At 37.4% G+C, this 19,744-nt stretch overlaps 1 protein-coding gene across 1 annotated transcript in view; it reads left to right on the forward strand.

Moving 5' to 3' along the window:
- The first annotated feature begins 4,395 nt into the window (after window positions 1-4,395).
- Window positions 4,396-19,744, forward strand: part of TNPO1 (transportin 1) — a 69,925-nt gene continuing 54,576 nt past the window's right edge. Inside the window, exon 1 of the mRNA XM_058823243.1 lies at window positions 4,396-4,498. The gene's annotated coding sequence lies outside the window, so the exon portion shown is untranslated. The remainder of the gene's footprint in view (window positions 4,499-19,744) is intronic.

Below are 19,744 nucleotides of genomic sequence, written 5' to 3' on the forward strand. Positions count from 1 at the left end.
GCACTTCTTCATTCTGCTCTCAGAAAGGGCCTTTGTAAAGTGCCCACAGAACTTCAGCTGTAGCACAATCACTGGATACTTTGGGAAAAGTGTCAGAAAAGTGTCATGGACATCAGAGTCCATGAGCATACTTAACTGGGCAAGATAACCAAGAAAGACCAGAACAAATGCTGGATTTATTTTCTCATTTAAGTAGAGGTAAAACTGCAGGTAAAACTGCTGTCAAGTGGCCATTTTGAGAAACCACCAAAAAACTTGCTGGATATTTTGTCCATTTCCACATGTCACAGATCTTCATTGTGACACCAAATTCAAACATAGTGCTCAAAGCCAGGTTCTTGTCCACCTCTGACTGAATAAGGCTCACAGTCCTGCTCTCCTAACTTGATGCATGTTAGAAGATAAAAACATCCTCTTGGCTTTGGTGATCAACAAAACAGTTATATTAGCATCGAAACATGGTCCATGACTATGTACATTTGTTTCTCACTGGTATGTATTCAGCAGTAATACCTCTTTCACTGCATCTTTCAAAATTGAAAACTCATGCAAATACCAAAACACCTTTACATTAATTTCTAGGTTTTATTCAATCCTAACTTTATGCTTACTTATAAATGGAAGACAAAATTGGAAAAATTACGGGACACATTATCTGTAGAGCATCTGTAGAGCATCACATAGCATCTGTAGAGCACCTCAAGTTGTTTCCGATTCCCCTGTACAACAACTCAAAAATTCAATTAAGTCATTCTTTGTAAGCTGGAGGGCAAATTTTCATGGGAACTGTACAGTTTCCTTTATTACTAAGGAATTATGTATCTCCATGCTTTTAAATGATGAATCTCTGTCACAGACATTTTTTCACAGAAATCCTTTCAGATTTCTGCGTCTTCTGGAAGGCAGAGGCCTCAGAAGAGAATGTAAACAATTGTTATCAGCTGCTGTGGAATGCAATAGGATGCACCTATTTAGATCTGTGATTGGTTCATGTTCCCATGTTTATGATTAAAGGCCAATCACAGAAGCAAGCTAGGGACAGAGTCCCTGGACACAACTTTGTTATAGATTCTTTCTTTCTATTCTTAGCTAGCAGCATCTGCAAATTTCTCTCTTTACTCTACTTAGTATAGTTATAATGTATTATATATTATATATCAATAAATCCAGCCTTCTGATCTAGAAACAAGATTCACCATCTCTCTCTCACCTCCAGCGACCCACTCAGGACGCTGTAATAAATCTCCATGTTTGATCCTGTCAAGAAAAATCAGGTGCTTAAAAACCACCTGATAATGATAAAGCACCTGAAAAATTATAACAAATTATAGTGAAAATACCAAAGTATGCTCCTAAACACCAATTTGCAGTCACACAGACAGACTTGCAGCCTAAAATTTAAAAAAAATTAAATGTATAACTGTATAATGCATTATCAGCGCAATGTAGGATTAAGCTACTTTCAAATAAATTTAGGAATTGTTTAGCACAGACTTTTGGCTTTCTCAGTCAAAATTAGTATACTCAGAAAAGAGATAAATTAGCTCTAGCTTGCTATGTGCTATCATGACTAGGTTGCATCTAATAGCCACATACCTCACCATGCCAAAAGACTTCAGTGCCATGGAGACAAAGCTAATTTTGCAATAATTAGCCTGTTTCCTTCATGTTTTGTTGACAGAACATAATGAGCAACTGAAATGGACCACCTTCTTTTGTATGGAAGATGCCTATCACAGATGATTTCTTCCAAGTGTGCATAGAAAGCAAAACTATTTAAACATACTCTGCCATAATCTATCACTAGAATAAAATGGATACATAGATTATAGTTTAATTGCCTTAAGTACAGCAGACCAGTGCATCATGTCTGAAAATCCATTTCAATGAAGTATAGCTAACTGAAAATGCATTGCTTTTTTCTTATATTTCATTTTATTTAAACAAAGAAATCTTCAGAAAGTTGTCAAGAAGTTAGTAATCCAAATTTATCTTAAATGTGGGTAAAGTCAGGCAAAGGTAGATCTCATCTTTCATTCTTCCATTTCTCTAGCCAGTGGACAGACACACTGGACCTGGAAAATTTTAATTATGCCAGCAAAAAAACAGTTTGGCAATTGGAGATTGTGATGTACAACGGCAGTGTGACCACAGAGACTTCTCTGTCCCCTTAAGACGAATACTTGAGTAGTTGACTATGCTGCTTTTGTAGCTTTCTTGCACTATGGTTTAAAATAGCTGTTCCAGGTACCAGAACACGCGCCACAATTTGAGTATTTGTAGCTCTCCTCTCCATACCAAATAAACCTTGTTACCACGAACTCACTCCCACATCTTTGGGCGACAGCTGGGCCAGAAACAGTATTGCAACTCTAATTTTAAATTATGTGTGTGGGCTGGACCAACCAGTATGTTGGTACTGATGAACTGGCAGGATATCAAACAGGCAGAAACTATTCCTTCCTTTGATCAGTTCCAACATTTCCTCATAAGCAGAGCCCCTCTTCTCTACATGGCTCCCTCCTGTTTTATCTCAAGACTTGGACTTTGTTATCTTTTGGAGAATCTCACGTGTCAGTTAGATTTGACTGCAGCTGACTAACATGTTGAAAACTATCAGAAAGAGAATAGCAGAGGATTGGGCATCCAGGCAGACCATGAGCACACAGAATCTCTTCAGAAGGAAAACAGGCCAGGACTTTGCCAGCAGATTGCTGACAAAGGTGTATGTAAGCCATAAGACATATGTTCTGTACTCAGGAAGGCTGAACTTCAGAAGATACAGCCCCACATACCTACTTTCCTGTTGGCTCAGAGATTTTATTATGAGATAATGAATTTACAGTGATTGTTGCAGGTATAAGTATTAAGGTTTAAATCACAATTCAGTATATATCTATACTACAATCTGCTCAGAACAATACACGGTAAAATATTATTCAAGAAAATAACTAGTATTTAATTTGACTGTGGGCAGGAGCTCTAATAGAGGGAAGAAGCATTTTGAATGTGCATATAACAGATCTTCCTGCACGAGATCTTCCTTTAGTACATAGTACTGAAGAGTTAATGTTTGCAAGATTACCAAACAGATCTTATGAAAACAAACAAACTGAGGTAACTGTCAGAGTAATAGACAATGAATGTGTTATGAGTATAAAATTCTGGTGTTCAGACCAGTTGTGTTTTCAGGTTTTCCTCTGCAATAATTAGGAAACATAGTGTGGTGCAATACTAGAGCTGAACTTGTGCAGCAACATTTGAGTGCTGACTTAGACAAGTGGCCGGGAAGCCCTGTTTATGGAAGACACTGTAAAAAAGACATTGTAAAAACTTTCGGTGTTGTGCTATCACAGTAGTATGTGGGGTCGTGGAAGGGTATGTGTATGTCAAAGAGGCAGACTGAGAGGATTATTTTAATGAGGATTGAGAGAAGACCATGAGTTCCAAGAGCAGAAGACACACAACAAGACCATAAGCAAAGTTTGTATCAAGAACATGCTTTTCTAAATGGTCTATAAGCTTTAGAAATTGGGTGAAAATTATCAGCTTTCACTGTTTAATAAAAAAGTAGCTAATGCTTACAGTCAAGGAGATAGGACTGCAGCACAATTAGAGATTGCTACTGTAACTTGTTGGGGTGCTCACAGCCATGAACAAATGTGCAGTGGTCTTCTTGCCACGACAACTGGCCACACATCAAAGAATTATAGAATACAGTGGTTTGGGTTGGGAGTACTCTCCTCTGGACCTGTTCCAACAGGTCCATGCCTTTCTGGCATGAGGGCTCCAGAGCTGGATATAGAAGCCAGAGGGGAAGAATCATCTTCTTCAACATGCAGGCCTCATGATTTTTGATGCAACCCAGTATGCAATTGTCTTTCTGGGCTGCAAATGCACCTTGCCAGATCGAGTCCCGCTTTTCATACACCAGTACCGCCAAGTCCTTTTTCAGAGGGCTGCTCACAATCCGTTCACTCAATCCACTGGGAAGACCCTGCGTATGCACTTGCATTACCTGCCTAAGATGAAAGTCAGGATAGGGTACCTTTGCCGTCAGCCTCATATTTTATTTTCTGTTCTTTTTTTTTTTTTTTTTGCTCATGTGTCAGACACTTCCTGTAGAGCAGCTGCGGCCGGAGGGCTGCGGGCGTGAGGGGCTGCGGGGAGAGGGGGGCGGCCTGGGGAGCCTGGCGCAGCCCAGGGAAAGGATTCCTGGGCGGAGCCCGTTAGTGCTGGGGGACCGTGAGGCGGCAGGCGGGACCGGGCGGCCATTTCAGCGCCGCTCCATCCCGCCCGCCGTTGCCAGGGTGAGCGGGGCAGCGGCGCCCCCGCCCCCGGCCCCGCCCCGCGGCCAATCGAGGGGCGGCGGCGGTCGAGCGAGGTTCCCTTTGTTCAGCCATTTCGGGGGCCGGAGCGGCGCCGCGCGGAGCTGTGGAGGGAGAGGTCGGGCCGCTCCCTCGCCACTCCCCTGCCGCCGGGCTCTGGGATGGTGTGGGTACGTGTCCGGGTTGTGAGGGGCGGGGTGGGAAGTCCCATCCCCGGTAGTCGCCAGCGCCGCCGCGTGCCCCGGCCGATGTCAGGGGCCTCCGCGCTGCTGTTGGGCTGGGAGCCGTGGGGACTCGGCCGTGGGCTGCCTCTGCCGCTCGTACCGGGCATGGATGGATGGACATGGATGGAGATGGATGGATGGATGGATGGATGGATGGATGGATGGATGGATGGATGGATGGATGGATGGATGGATGGATGGATGGATGGATGGATGGATGGATGGATGGATGGAGATACCGGGCAGGCAGCGGCTGGAAGCTGAGGATCCGGGCAGACCCCCGAGATACCCCCTCCAGGTCCCCCTTTCCGCCGGCTCCTCCCGGTGTCACGGCTGGCGCCGTCTCCGCAGCATTGTGCCAGAAAGTGAAAGTCGCTTCAGGATAGAGGAACAGTGGTGCTATTTCCTACCGTGTTTTCTGCCGTGTGTAGGGTCCCTGCTGTACAGATTTGCCTAGGCGGGGTTTTAAATTTTTGTTCCGTAGAATTAGAGAGGCGAGAAATCTCGTGATTGTCTAGTACTGTCGTTTGCATGGAAAGGTCATTAATTTAGGCACTCAGTGGAAATTGACGAGTGGAACTTGTGAACCTTCTGTGGGGCAACTGTACAGAGGACAGGAGCGCTTTCTGGGTTGATTAGTCTGCAAGATATTTGTCTCCTTGCTGTGGAGGTTACAATTCCTCTCACTTGACTTTCTGCTCAAGACCTGAGAAACTCTCCTACTACTGTGAGGATTGTTCTGCGATGAATTCAGGCCACCACAGCTTCTTAACCTGTTTGCTTGTCCTCTTGCATAGTTAAGTAGTCCTTAATGTGGCATTCGAATACATCAAAGGGGTGGTTAAATCCTTACAACCCACATTGAATAAAAATTGACTTTGTTCCTTCTGGAAATTAGTAACTGAACAGAAAAAAAAATAAATAGACATATACCCAAACTCTTAAAAGGAGCCTTTGATAGAATTTGAAACTGAGCCCATAAGCCTTCATTCTACATCTGCTGTGTGAACTGTAGTTATTTTTGAGTGGTATGTGGGAGGATGGAGGAAAGGTGCCTACAGTTGGGAAGAATAGTTTCTGTATGATCAAAATTACTTAAGAATGCATTTTTCAAGATTTAGCTAGCTTATACTCAAAGCAGGATAAGACAAAAGAATAGTTGTGATGGTGTAGAGACAGATTGCAAAAGCAGTTCATTGACTGTGTTAAAGGAGGAGAGCTTAGGTTAGAATTAATATTGACTAAGGACCATGATTACTGTTGGATACAGGCAATGACACGTTTCATTGACTAATACAGGTGCAAGCATATCTGCTTTATGAATGTAGACTTTTACTGGATTATGTGACACACTTTTTCTGTTATATTTATTTAGAATCCAGTATAGAATTCCTGGTATGTGGATATTCAATAAAGCAGATATGTGTGCCTAATTTTTAGCTTCAGGGATGGGGCCTGAAACCTCTTATAGTCAGGTGATAGGTATGCACAGAACTGTTCAGCAGACTGGCAGAGCTGTGGTAGAGTATATCCTGTTCATACTTCAGGCACACCAAGATGCTGTGGCTACAAATGAGAGTGGAGGGAAGGCCAAGTATAATCCTCCTCCATCAAAGCTGATGTTCAGAATCTTTCCAGTTAAAGATCAGGGCTGAAATAGAGACTGATATTTTATCTTTTAAATGTCTTAATAATAAAGATCTCTCATGGATCCAATGTTGTCAGAGTCATAAAAAAGGTTTTTGTCATAAAAAGTTTTACAAGTTTTATGAACTTGATATGCACTAATCAGTGCGTCAATATCAAGTTGTGCTGGTAACATGAAATAGGAAGGATTTTTTCTTTGTTTTGTGTTTGAAAGGCTAGGACTGCTTTTCCATTACTTTCATGCCTTAATATGTTGTGATCAGTTTTGATCACAGAAATAAATATTACCCATTAATTTGGTTCCATATTCTACTAGTATTTAAGTACATGTAACAGTAGTATGTTTCAATCACTGAATCCACTGCTTTCCACTCACTGTTTTACAGTATTGATTTGGATAATTGAGTTAGCTTTTCTACATACATTGATAGATTTCAGATATATACTATACAAGGTTTTTATTGCATGTATTGTACATATATAAATAATAATATATTCATATACAGAAAGATACTAGTATAGCTATATTATGCAAGTCATACTGAAATTATTTTAAATGTCTCATTGAAAGAGATATAGTTGTATAGATCCACTGTTTGGTTTATGTATCTGACCTGTCATGTACATGATAAAACACTGTTCATATTTATGCATGTATACATGGATGCCTTGGAATATGGCTATTTTTAGTAACAATATGAAATAAACCTCCAAATATCACTTTTAACCTTTAGGGGGTTTTCTTTTCCAAACCAGGCTCCAGAGTGAAATTTAAACAATTTAAAAACAATTGTTTGTTAATTTCCCATGTACTGAATGCATTTGAAATTTTGAGTTTGTGTATATGTCTGCATTAAGTGTGTATGTCCTTGTCTATGTGAGTCAAATCTCAAGGCATAAAATCAAATAAAATTTGTGTTTAAAGAAAATTTTTGCTTTTTAAACCTTGACTATAGAACAGAATCATACTCTTAAATTATTCTCCTATTAAGTAATTTAATTTTGTAGAGTATTTTCTACAAGTCATTGTGAGATACCCTTAAACACTGAAAATGTGCTGCTTATGGTGAGCCTTCCACTAAGTGCATTAGTATAAATATTAGGTCAGTTCTATATATGAAAGAAGAAAAGACAAGACAAAATGTTTTTGTCAAAGAATAGAAAATAGATAGCTGGTGGTACAAAGATGCAAGAAATTTTACTGTCTTATAATTAAAAAAGAACATACTTGCAGGAATGATGGTGTGATAGTACAGACCAGACATTCCCAATCCTAGTGGGTATATGATCACCGTCAGTTACTTCTGGCATCCTGGGTCATGCTTTTCCAACCATGCCAAACCAGAGCCTCATCTATGGCTCTTCTCCCACCTTCCCTACTGCATGTTCCTATCATTCAAGCTAGGATTGCAGTCCAATGCTCACATTTAAGCTTTTCTTGCACCCATAAAAATTTATTCTCTATTTCAGACTTCAGTCACATAATTTCTCTTCCACATACCCATGTCAACAACCTTCACTTCCAGAAGGAAAAGTGGAACCTTGCATTCATGGCTTCCCTTGCATTCATGTACCTCCTTAATCCTGTTCTTCCTTCTTTACCAGTCGTGGTCCTCTTCCTCTGTCGTGAACCAGAAGTGCACTCTGTGTGGGGACAGCAGAATTATTCATTGTGTGTGGAGTGGAGGTGGTGGCTGCAGTAGTTCCAAACTGTTTCCTTGGGTTTTACGGAGGCCAGGGGGCCATTGCTATGCTGGCTGTATAGGAGCAGTGAGACCCAGAATCTGTGGCTCAGTTAAGTTTTCAAACAGTCATAAGTGGCATTTGTGCTACACTTTGGCCACTTTTTTTATAGGCCAGGAAGAAAAATCAGTAGCAAACAAGCATGGAAAGGCCAGAGTAATTTTCATCAGAGACTAAAAAGCACACATTGCTGCTTCTATTAGATAAGCGAAATCAGTGCAAAAATCCAAACAGATATTTCAGTCTGTTTTACATCAGTTTTGCTTGAGTCAATTTATCAGGAAAAAAAGCCAAACTTAAATCAAAATAAATTATTTTTTCTTGTGCAGACAGGCCCCAAGCCATGTCTTTGGAAATCATGAGTGACTGCAGTCCATTAAATGTAATGCAAATAGATGAATTTTGCATAGGAGGCAGAAGCTTCACTTGTTGAATCTGGCCCATGAAAAGTAGTTAAAACCAAACAAGACAAGCTTTGAATGAGAGCTTTTGAACAAATGGGAATCATATTAACAAGAACACAAGATTCATGTAATTGCATTCTTTGCTTGCATGTGAGAAAACAGACTCCACATTAGTGTCTGGAGCAGAGATACTTTTGGAGCTCCTTGAAAAAGAAATGGAAGTAGGTCAATTGATGAGGGGAAATGGTTGGTTTGAAAAAACTTAATTTTGTTTCATTATTCTCTGTAACACAGACAGCACATATGCCCTAAGTGCAAATATATTTCCGATACCTTCCTGTCTTAACATTTTTTAACCTTCTGTAAGTAAAAATTTATTTGGTCATTTGATTACATTGACAAATGACTTCAGACACCCTCCTTCCAAAATCTTCCACGTATCTGTAGAAGACTTGGTGTGGTCTCCTTCTGTTTCTCCACTAAAAAGTAGGTAACACACTGTAACTTCACAGTTCTTTGCTTCTGGAGAATTCCTGTTCCCTCAGGAGATAATTCTGTTCGTTTTCTGAGCGAATGTGTACTTGCCATATATTTTACAATCTGTGATGGTAGTATGTTTTTCAGTTTAGCAAGGAATCCTATCTCAAGTATTGTCCATTCCAGTGGTTCTCTTAATTTCTTGGTGATTACACAGAATCAAAATAGCAAACAAAAATCAAATACAGCACAATTGGCAGTATTCAAAGCATTCCTCATTTGCATTGTGCATCTCAAGGTATGCTGTGTTTTGGTTGCTACTTCCAGTTGCAGTCTTTCAAATGTGGGATGGAAAAGATGATGCTGATAAGGGAATTCTAGGTTAGTCTTGAATGTAAACACCACTGAGTTCAGCTGTTGGGTGGATTGTTTTGTTTGTTGGTTCTATTTTTATTCTCAGCTATTGTTGCATAATGTTTTTAAAATAAATATTTATTCTAGATATAAGAAAATTAATATACTATTTGAAGATGCATTTGTAATATTTTAAATATTTTTAATAGTTAATAATATGAATTTTTGTATCAGCACATGAGATTGAGAATTACCAATCATTGTGAATACTGTCCTTACCTTGTATCTTTTGTTCTACGTAACACAGCTAATGGATCGTAGTGAGGCTTTGACAATTTTGGCTCCATTTTGGGGTGCGATTCTCTCTTTTTAATTTTATTTTTTTAAATGAGATAGCAGAGGCTGCCTGTTGACGATCTCTTTGTAGTCCTGCTTTGGGTAATAGTGCCAATTTAATTTAACATAAGGACAATTTCTTAACCGAAATTATTTCTTGGAGCATAGGAGAAATAGTATACCCCAGAAACAAGTAACTATTCTGAATTGTATGAGGACATACAAGTTGGACCTAAAATGTGGTGGAAATTTTAAATGTTGGCCAGTGAATTATTCATAAACTGACTTGGTATTTTTGCAAATAAAAGGAGGTATTTCTATATATTTGGTTCTAAAATTTTACAAATAGGAAGAACAATAATAGAAAATAATATTTTTTTTCTTCATATTTTCTTCTTGCTCTTGTTTTATCAGAGATAATAGCAAAAATCCTAAGTCTTAGAATTGTGTGATAAAGTGATAAATAAGCAAGACATTAAAAATTAAGTTGAGAATCTGATATCGCTGATAAAATATTACATGTCAGAAGGAATTCTAGAAAAGGTGCTGTAGTACATGGTTCTGAGCTCTGCAACATCCCTTCTAGTGTCTTCTGTGGAGCTTACAAAGAGGTGCCTCAAGTTCAGAGCAGTTAGATATAGTGTAATATTTTCATTGCAATTTAATCCTTGGGTCCTCCAGAAGATGATACCAATGAAAGATAATAAAATTGATTATTCTGTTGCAACAGTAGTATGTAGATTAATTACTTCATCCCTGTTATAGGTTGGTCTGAAAGAAGGCAAACAAATATTTACCTTAGTGAAGTTCAGCTATCCTGTTCACATTTTCTGTAAGTGTTAAATAGAGAAAACTATTTATTATACAAACATCCTTTAAGATTATGCTAATTTGGTTGAAAATGTGTTTGAAGCTAACCTCTGTTTTCCTCAGTTAGACTTTTCTGTTTGATTTTGAAATTCTGAAAAAATATTAAAGTCAATATTTGTTTTATCCATGCTGAATGGCTTTAACACTCTCAGTGTTAAAACATCAGGCAAGACCATTTTATATAGAAGTGTTCTCATTTATATATATGACACCTTGTATGTAAGACATTCAGTACATTGTCAAACAGTCAGTTTTGTTATTCTAGCTAATTTGAAGGAAGTTAAAAAACTTGGCTGCCTTCTTATGCAGGAAATAGCTTTTTTTTTTTCATTTTAATATATAATTTTATATTTAATTTTTACTTATGGTAGTGCCCAGAAGCCAAACATATGCAGCTCTAACATGTCAGATGTGTAACAAAACAGCCCTTTCTGCATATGGTTTACAACTGAATTACAAAATAGCATATAAATGTTTTCCAGTAGGCAAATACAGGGAGAATAAGAAGTATGAAAGAGACTTAAGACCTCTGTGAATATTTCACCTAAAGAGAATTTCCACATAAAATGTGAGAAAGGTTAGAAGGTATCTTGGAATGCCTTTTGCATTACACATTTTAAAGGGTATCATATGAGAAAGCATGGTGCTAGGGTCAATAAATTGATCCTCAAGGTGAAGATCATAAAATCACTAGCAGGGAAAAAAGACCATGCTCTGCATTATGATAATGTATAAGAACTGTTATATAGGGGAGCGATATTAATTTATTATCTTGGCTATAGCCAGTTTAGCCTGTGACTGTAGTTTAAACTTTTCATAAGTTTATGTTTCATGTACTGATTGCATTACTTTTTTAAGACAAAGATGATATGTAGAGTGCGAGCAAATTTATTTAGTGGAGTTGGTGAAGTGATTTGCAACTGGTTTTTATTAAAAATGTATTTAAGCAGTCTTCAATTTATTATATGACCTATGCATTTAAGGCAGATTGAATTATTTCGAATTACAGTTTCTCCACTAAATAAATTTCTTTTATCTTTGTGCAAGGAAAAAGAAAACCAAACCTTTAAAAACCTTTAATTTTTTATTTTGTATTAGTTGTTTTGTTTGTAGCATTTTAAGGGAATTAATTTACATATGTATCATTTAGACTAAAGAACTGATCTCAGCAAGTAGTCTCTGATTCAAATACATTTTAATATCCTCCACAAACCAACATAAAAGTATTTAAATTACTAAAATATAAAAAACTTACAACTTAAATAAGAATTACAAATAAATTCCTCATCAAATAAATTCCTCATCCTCAGCCTAAGTTGTATTTTTAAATGTTCAGATTCTTTAAGCTTGTGTTGCTTTTCTAACCCAAATGCATGATGTACTTCTAATTTAATTTTGGTTTCTAATGTTTCTTCTTTCATGAAATGCTGCATTTTAACCAGAAAGGTAAAAGAATTGCTAAGGAGACTGACAGCAAGTTGATTAAGGCTGCATTAAACTGCCCAAGGAATTTTATGGGATCATTCATCTGTAGAGTAACAATCTCTCTCTGTGCAGAAACTGCTATGTAGCCACTTCAGCACAGGAGCTTTAGGTAAGGTGAATTGCTTGCCTTCAGACTTGCTTGCAATTTCATTTATACTGGTTTGACATTGCTTCAAAACTGATCTCACAGCTACAGTTGTGAGAATACTTTTTTAAAAAAAAACCAAGGCTAGAAATGAGAGAGTACAGTAAGAATTAAACTGTTGTAGTTTTGGTTTTAAATTGCTTCCTGTATTTGTGCCTTTTTTTAAACTAGACAGTGTAAGTCCACAGTCTACCTGTAATTAGTCAGTGATCTCTTAACAGTCATTGCTGGAAAGGGCCATGAAGATGTGTGTAGAGGAACTCCTTCAGTTTTCTTCTGTGATGTCTGTTGGCTTCAAACTATAGCAACTTGAATATCTTGTTTATTTGGAAATCTGAGACCTCTCTAAAACCTCATCTTCAGATGTCGTATTCAAGAGCATTTAGAATATGACTTAATATGCTTAAACTGAAAAAGTTTAAGCATTTTTCCAGTGGCCATTCTATTAGATATTCACTGTGCATCTAATAATTGAAACAGTCTTCACTCCTAAGATCTTTCCTTGCCACAATATTCAGTCAGTTTTATTTCTTTGGTCAGATGAAAACTGGAAATTTTCCTTAGGAATTTTTAGTACTGTTTTAATTTGTATCAATAATCTGTCTTTAATGAGACAGACATTTCTCTGTTCTTTTGTAGTTGTCTCACAAAATTTCTGCCAAGTTAATCTTGAAGCACTTGGATTCTAACTGTTGTATTAAACAATCATACATTCAACTCATGTAATTTCTTACCATCTGAAAATACTGATATTCAGAGAAGGCAAAAACATTGGTTTTGATGTGTCTGCAAATTCCACTGTGTATATAGATGCAGAAACAGTTTGGGGGTGGCAGTGCTTCTGCCTTTATCCATCATTGTTTTATACTCCCTTGTTCATCTGAGGCTTCCAAAGGAGTATGCAGTCATTTTTTAGCATTTTCATTAAGATCAATAGGTCCTATTTCCTTATTTACCTTAAAAGTTTTGCTTCTCTGATTAGGGTGGGTAGTGTGTAATCCTTTTGTTTATGTGTATGATTGGAGCAGTTGACTGCTCTCACTGATGAACACATTCTCTTTTGGAAGAAGCTCCATTCCAGATCAGTAATTATTTCCTCACCCTTTTCCACAAGGATGTAATTTCAGAATATTTATCTGACATTAGAGACTAGAGAGCACCCTGAACTCAAGCTTACTGGAAAAGATTTAATTCCAGTTTCTTTCTGAAGGTTTCTGTAGATCTTACATTTGTGTACCTGCCTGCTCATATATGACTCCACCCATTTATCCCTATGCCGGACAGATAACTACATGCAGGGACTAACTAATAGAAACTGAAATACTGCCATTTCCTTGAGGCAACAGCACCTTAAGAACCTTAGATGAGCCACTCACTGCAGTAAGGAAATTCATCAGCTATGCAGGGAAAAATACACTAGCATTCCATTACAGTGACCAGTGATGATGTTTCAGCCAGCACTGTTGCTGTCAGTATTGCAAGTATCACCAAAGCACCACTGTTGTTACCAATGACAGATCAGACAGTGGTGGTGTCACTGACACTTGCATGTCCTAGTGCATGTTCTGTGTGTAAAGGTTTTAAAACACATAAGAGTGTTCAGAAAAGGACTGGGAGGAAAGTAGACGAGTGTGTGGTTCTGAATTCTGTGTACCCTGGGATGCAAGGTATTTTGCCAAGAAGTAAAAATAACACCTAATCCTGGTTAATCAGGTCTTAAGGCTCCCAATATCATTTTTGCCTTGAACTCTGTACTGAATTCCAAATTATGCCTGATGGGCTTTCCAGAGCAGACTTCTCAATATTTTGAGTTTTCTTTACAGTTGGTTTCTTTATAGTGGGTGCATACTATGAAAAGACAGTGATATGATTTAAACAGTGTAAAATATCTAATTTTAATAATTTTAATTGGAAGGCCAAAAGATTTAATTTTTTATATTTGGTTTTAATTTAGCTTTTCTACAATAGATTGTTTTTACCTCATTTATGCATCAAAACATACTTAAAAATACATACGCCATTCGAATTGTATTTGTTACTTCTTTCTACTAGCAAAAGGTCTTCAGCACCTTTACAAGTTCTCTTTCTTATTTAGTGAGATTCATAATTTTTACCCTCTTATGTGTTATTATTTTTTACAATTGTTAAGATAATGTTGTACAAAAAGGAATTTAAATTAGTGAATTGTTTCATGGGGTATATATCTGTACTTTATATATATTTTGCACAAAACTTGGTTGGTTTATAAGCACCTACATATTGGCAACAATTCGAGAACTATGATGTATTTTGGTTCATGATTGTACAGATTTTTTTTAACACTAGCTTAAAAACAGATTGCCACTTACTTAGATTAAGTTTTTTTTAAATAATGGTGAATAACCTTATTTTAAATAAACAATGCATTCTTTTCGGGGCCAAGAACTGCCCCAAATTTGTCACTGTTCCATGATGAAGTGTAATCTCCTTTACATGTGCTGTATTTAATTTTGGGATGATTTTGGCTGCAAACATTATTGTAAAAGAAGAGCAGCAGATGTTTATCATGTGCCTGTGCCACCAGGGCTCACGCACAGGCCCTGTCTGTCTTGCCTAAACCATTGTGAGAGGAAAGGGCACCATGGAGTCTCTCACTGTATGAGATTCCTTCCAAGATTTGCAGGGACCACCTGCTCAACCATGCAGTAAGTCAAAACAGGAATCATGCATCTGTTAGTGTCTTTATTTTTATTAATCTCTGTTAGTTGATAAGAATGAATGTATACCTGAAAGAAAGTGAATGCTAGAATTTCAGGGACTGCATCTCTTTTTTCACAGCCTTATACCCATCCATGCATATGGTCATTTTCAGCTGTAACTTTGTTTGTAAGTTAAATCTACTAGTTTCCTCAGATGTTTTCAAAAGTCTGCATTCTGAACTATCACAAGGAACAGGTTCAAAAGCTGTGTATCATTTTGATTTTTGTCTGCATCTTGGGGAAGCCTGAATTACCAAGTAGAAAAACTGAAGTTCAGCAAAAATCCTCCATCAGATACCATTTGCTTTGCCTCTTACAGCTCAGACAAAGAAATCTTACTGTATACTGTAAGCAGGGAGTAGAATAGGGCTCATATGCACTTGATACTAATAATGCTTAAAACAATTTTAAGCAGGCAAAAAGCACATGTTGGATTTCAGACATAAAATTTGACAGTAGAGGTTTAAATAAGACTGGACTTGCAAGAATGATGCCTTTCATCCTTTGTACACTCCCTCTACCATTTAATATTTTAGCTGATTGATCTGGTAGTCTTTGTCACAAATTCATGAGGTGATGTTTTTCTCAAACAGCTCTCCACTGAGTTTTAGGTTGTTTTCTGACTGCCAGCATTAAAAGTATGTATTTCCATTGTAGTATCCAATGTGTGTGATTGTAGTGGGGCAAATCATTTTCCACTTGATATCTCTAGCTGTGGAAATGAAATGATCATAGAATCATAGAATCATCAAGATTGGAAGGGATCCAAAAGCTCATCCAGTCCAACCACCTATCCAGCAGAACCACTGTCACCACTAAACTACATCACCCAGTGCCAGGTACAGATGCTTGTTGAACACCTCCAGGAGTGGTGACTCCACCACCTCTTTGGGCCACCTGTTACAATACTTGACCACCCTAACAGTGATTTTTTTTTTTTTTTAATATCAGAATCTCACCTGTCTCAGCTTAAGGTAATTTCCTCTTGTCCTCTCATACTGATACATTTGAAGAGATGGTGCATCCTTGTCTACATTAGTTGATCAAAGGCATTTTAAGTCTAGATCTTTGCAGTTTTGCACTGTCTACAACTTCATTCAGCTGGACATTTCATTAATGATAACAATGGTGTTATCATTAATGTGTTTCATCCTGTCAAAGCAGAATTTGAAATCAAAATGGTTGTAATGATTTTGTAGTTGGTGAAAGCTTGGCTGGTTTTTGTCCCTTTAGCTGAAAATGTTGTGTGTCTAATTGAACCCATGAAACAGCAAGAGATTTGGGTTTCAGTTCTGACCTGTAGTAAGCCTGTGCTATATATTGGTGTTTGTTATCCTAATTTGAATTAAGTCTTAATTGTTCTACGAAACAAGGAATATTAGCACATGCTGAGGCTGGTCATCCATTTTATCTGCATTGGTGTGATGGTTTTGTACCTTCATATATGTGGAAACTGTATTGCTGTGCTCTTTTCTCTATGCTCATTTGATGCATAAGAAGCAGAGGTGTTCATTAAATAAAGAGGGAATGTACTTCTGTCAGTAGAGTGGAATTACAGGCTTTCCTGAGTACGGTTTTCCTGAGTACTATTTCATCTGTTCAATGGGATTCCACAGTGCAGGCTTTTACAGACATTATCTGCAAAAAGAAATACTGCTCCTGAAATCATGGATGGCGACTGCAACAATAATGAGCCATAACAGCTCTTCCTTTCACACCAGCAACAGTGTAACAAATTTCATGAGCAGATACCTTGTTGTAACTGTAGATACCCTCAGCAAAAGTCTATCATCAAATTGATGGTATTCTACAGGCAGCAAACCCATTACAAATTTATTTGCCTCGAATATTGAAATCTCAGCTCTAGGAAATCTGAGTTCAGCTTCATTACGAGGTGTTGTACTATGGGAACATTTGTACACATACACAGTTTCTAGTTTCATACACAACATAAGACAGAATGAACTCTAGCTGGAATTATCTCAGGAGGGTAGAAAGCTAACATTTCTCTCAGTTTCTTCAGCTTATTCAGCTCCTAGACCTACTGACCAGAGAGAATGAATAACAGTAGGAAACAAAGGTCAGTTAACAGTACACAAATCTGAAGTTATATTACTTCAAAGCCCAGATATTTGCTGCTTTAAATGTTGTTGTCAAATTGCTCCTCAGAGGTAGAAGAAGTTCTGTCTATAGGTAATAAAAAAGTTATTTTTTAAGATAGTCTTAATGCTACCAATGAAGCACATTCTTAGTTTGGTACATTTCACAAAGCTTTTTTCTTTAGACCAAGGCTTACGATTATATGATGCATCATGTTGAATTTGGTTAATCTTTTGCTAGGTGATTTTCCTCTTGGTCTTTTGTCATCCAGTGTGACATTGAAGAGCTCTTAAAAATTAGGGGGTTTTTGCAGCCTTAGTTACAAGGAAGAGATTCCACTCCATTTGGCAAGTTAATACCCTTTGTGCTAGTCTTAACCACAAAGTTCTACCTTCAACAGAATTACACTTGCAGTAGGGGAATTGCTTAGTGTTGCATTAGAAAACAGTAATCTTCTGTCTCTGATTTTTATACAACACAAATTAATGTTGAGACTCCATCTTAAAAATATTCTTCTAAAGTTTGCTTTGTTTCTGTTTAAAACAATCCTTATATCATAACCAATCAGCCCTGGAAAACTAGAAAATTAATTTCATAGACATTTCAGTGAGGCACACAAAATCCTTTCAAACTGTCTTCATAGTATCTCCTTAGTAACCTCTCTGGTGTGCTTCACAGGGTCAAAATGTCTTCTTCCTAAGACTATTCAAATTAATTGTGTAGTAAATGTTAATCTCGTATCATACAGCTGAACTCAGAGTGCATCAAATGTTTCAGAATGGATGCTTATTTGATATGTTGGATGTGAGGTCTACCAGTATTCTTCTTAAGTGAAAGCTTAGGGCATGTCTCCAGGCACAAAGCATTGCAAAATAGTATAGCAGTAGCTATTCTGCATGAGCTCCTTCACATAAACACATTTATTCTGTGCTATGAGAGCTTTTTTCCTGCTTTTCTTAATCTACATCACTCTCAGCTTGACATAAGAGGGTTTACACAGAAAGCTGTTATGGAATATGTGTTATTTCCTTGGTGCATATAATCCTTTGCAGAAAAAAACTGTAAGCAGTTTGTGCAGAAAATCAGAAGGCTGAATTTTAGCAATTGATTGAATGATTGATTACCATTATTAAATACCAATATTATGGGTTACAGTGCCTGAATTTTATGGTAAGAAGAACGCTATTAGAATTCTCTCAAAATTTTAAAAAATATTCTAGTATTACCAATGGAACAAAACTAAAGAATGGGAAAAATTTTCTAAAGGATTAAGTGGCTGAAACTGTCTAACAGTTCTGAAATTAGGACTGTTTTGAGAATTAATTTTTCCTAGAGAATAATTACTTGAAACTAGTTTCAAAACCACTGGCAGTGAAAAGTTGTAGTTTCCAAATGTACAGCTTGGAATTGATGTCATTTGAGGGATGGGACATCTTTCTAGCAGTACAGATCTCAGTCTCTTTTCTGGTTGATTGTTGGGAGGGATTTGCACCAGTTTCCTGTTTCTTTTGTAAGTACACTGAGACTGGAGGGATGGGGTGGGTATTCTGTTATGAATCTCCTATTTGTTCTGTCTGTATGTGTTTTGACTGTCAATTAATACATGTGGCTGATCAGAAACCAGATTCTAATCCAAGTTCCTGTTGGCATCTGCTTATAACATAATGAAAAGCAACAGGAGACATTAAAAGACCTAGAACCAAATGCTTTCCGATGTGATGGTAAGGAGACTTTGCAGAAAAAAAGTTGGGTTAATCATCTTGGGAAGAAGCGAGAATCAAAGCCTGTCTCATGCATTCACAGCTACTACTCTAAGAAAACCTGGATTTTGAATAATTTAGCAGCAGTACGTATTGTAGCCATTTCTTTTGTTTCCTTGTATGCCAGGTATGTGTCATTTCAGCCTTAATGGGGAATTCTGGGAGGGAAATGGAAAAGGTCAAGAAAACAGAAGAAAAAAAATTGTATAGGCTTTTTGTGGATACTTAAGTAGAAAATTGCAAGGTCTGTGAAGAGATAAATATCTTAAAGATATAGGTGTTTGGGCATGTAATTGTTTTGTTTGTTTTCAGTATCACACATTGTGATAATAGTGGATTATGGTTAGTGCATGACATCTGAAGTCTGGATAACAGAGAAATCAAATATTCCTCAGCATTAATAAGGCTTCTCTCTTCAGAGAGCTTCTGTAATCTTAAATTTTATAGATGAAGTGTGTCAAATTTAATTATGCTGCATTTTGCTGATCAAGTGGGATGAACCAGGCTGTGTTTTGGAGGGTAGCATTCATGCCTTCGGTACTTTGTTTAACATTTATTCTGATTTCCTTTCTATACAAGAAGATTCTTGCTTGGGGAAAACAGGTAGTAGAAAACAAAAAAGGCATACCATACAGATATATAAATGCAATACAGAAATAAACCATTTTCTCTCTTTTTTTTTTGTAATGCTTTCAACTCAAAGGTTTTTTCCTTGTCTCAGTCAAATTATTTCGATTTCTGCTTCCTTACATAATTTGGACAACTAGAGATAGGTTCCTCCTCCGGTTTCATACAGGTTTCAGAAGCTGAAGGAGACACCTCATCTTGCAGAATACCTTCTCATCTTCATAATGTCTCATAAATTATTTTAACCCGTCTTCGAGGATGGTCATGTAAAGCTTCTGTAGATGCTCCCATTCATACTTCAATTTGTAGGCTTTTTTCTGTCCTTTCCACTGCTGAAGTGGGAATTCTTACCAGGACTGAATTCTAGTTACATTCTTGGAAAGGAAACTTATCTTCTTCTTGGCTATGGATCCATGCCATGCTTCTCTACCTGCTCTTTCCTGTTCTGTCTCTCAATCTTCCTTTCTTTCCCTCGTTTCCCATTTTTAATGTTGTTCTTCTTTAGC

The sequence above is a fragment of the Ammospiza caudacuta genome, chromosome Z (assembly GCF_027887145.1).
Source record: "Ammospiza caudacuta isolate bAmmCau1 chromosome Z, bAmmCau1.pri, whole genome shotgun sequence".
Classification (NCBI taxonomy): Eukaryota; Metazoa; Chordata; class Aves; order Passeriformes; family Passerellidae; genus Ammospiza; species Ammospiza caudacuta.